The following is a 1,896-nucleotide window of genomic DNA, read 5'->3' on the forward strand; positions in this document are numbered from 1 at the left end:
AAGAGTTTTCACCATCAGTATATACATAAAAAAAAATATGTATAAATAGTATAATTTTCTGCCGAAGAAGGTTCAAATGAACACCTTCAACCCTACTTACCTCTGCCCTTCCACTTAGGCAACAGAGAAATGGAAACAAATAAAAGCAACCAAAAAAAAAAAAAACATGTGGAAGGCAACATAGTTGGGATGTCACTTGCGAAACTCGTTTTCAACTTTCATTAGGAAAGTCACTTTTCCTCCTTTTTAAAGAACTTGTTTTCCTAGATAAAATATTTTCCAAATTGACAAATAATACATGAAAAAATTGAAAAATGTATTCTGAAGTTTTAATATTAGAACTAACCGCTTAAATGAAATACTGAGAATTCATATAGCCGACCTCAACTTGTTTGAGACAGAAACATAGTTGTTGTTGTAACTAACTGCTCGATCGATCACGATGAAGTTGAAGTCTCCTTCAAGAACACGAGGCGAAAGGATATGCTTGAGATAACTATAATTTTTACATCACTTTCAGTTTAGGAGCACAGAGATATCATCATCTGGGGTAAAAAGAACTGTGAGATATGTTGGCAATCGAAGCGGAATCGCCTTGTTTAAGCAAGTACTTCTCCCAAGGGTCGTGAAGTTCCATGGTTGTTTCATCCATGAATGGCGGATTAGTAGGAGGAGGCAACTCTTCGCCTTTCTTGACAAACATCTGTAATGCCTTAGACATGGATGGTCGTAATGTTGGACTTTCTTGAGTGCACAAAAGTCCCACATGTAACACTCTCGCAACCTCATTTCTTACATTGATTGTATGGTAGTTATGCAACATGAGATTCGGATCGAAGAGTTCCTCCACTATCCCGCGTTTATAGTGCTCCCACACCTGTTAATTCATCCAATAAAGATGATCAATGAACAAAAATGTTTCAAGATTGAAATTTTGGTTCAAGAGAGAATTGATTGATCAGAAATTACATCGGAAACTAAGCTGACTGTATATTCAGAGTCATTTCTCTTGTTATTTTGTCTTCCAGTAACAATCTCTAGTAGAAGAACTCCAAAGCTGTAAACGTCTGCTTTTTCTATTAGCTGACCGCGTGCTAAGTATTCTGGAGCCATATATCCTCTGCATAAAAAGGGTAAATCAACCATTATTGGACCATATTAATTTTTGCATTTTTGTGTACTTTTTACGCGAAAAATTAGAATATGAGACGAAGAAATACTAACAATGTGCCAGCAATGGCAATGTTTATGTGACTCTTGTCTTCTTGGAATGACCTGGCCAACCCAAAATCAGCAATCTTTGCACGGAGTTTCGAGTCCAACAGGATGTTGCTTGCTTTTATGTCTCTGTGAATTATTCGTGTCTTTGTGTTTTCGTGGAGGTATACCAAACCTTCCGCGGTACCTATGATTATCTCAAATCTTTTCTTCCAATTCAGAGTTTTACCTTTGATAGGGTCTGTCAAATTTGAAGGTGAGAATCAATATATGTGACAAAATCATTCGGGAGTGCTTATGTGAAAACACACCACTTAGTCTTAATGAAAGTCGGTTACCTTATTTGTACTTTTCTTTTTAGTTGGTGCAATGATGACATGAGTGTTGGGTTTTTAAAAGGTGTGAATGGAAAATGAAGAGTTGCGACTTTTATGAAGAGTTGTGACTTTGATGAAAAGTTGCGACTTTTATGAAGAGTTGTGACTTTTATGAAAAGTTGCGACTTTTATGAAAAGTTGTGACTTTTATGAAATGTTGTGACTTTTATGAAAGGTGGTGACCTTTCCGAAAGATTGTGACTTTTCCAAAGGTTTGAAACCTTTCCGGTAAGGCACAATAAGAACCTTTTCACACTACCCTTTGTTTTCTATAAATTGAGGGATTTCCTCTCATTTTAAG

General features: G+C 36.2%; 1 pseudogene; it reads right to left on the bottom strand.

Annotated features, from left to right (window-relative positions):
• Positions 1 to 221: 221 nt before the first annotated feature.
• LOC125866427 (cysteine-rich receptor-like protein kinase 2) overlaps positions 222 to 1,896 on the bottom strand; it is a 15,411-nt pseudogene continuing 13,736 nt past the window's right edge.

This window comes from Solanum stenotomum, chromosome 1, assembly GCF_019186545.1.
Source record: "Solanum stenotomum isolate F172 chromosome 1, ASM1918654v1, whole genome shotgun sequence".
Taxonomy (NCBI): domain Eukaryota; kingdom Viridiplantae; phylum Streptophyta; class Magnoliopsida; order Solanales; family Solanaceae; genus Solanum; species Solanum stenotomum.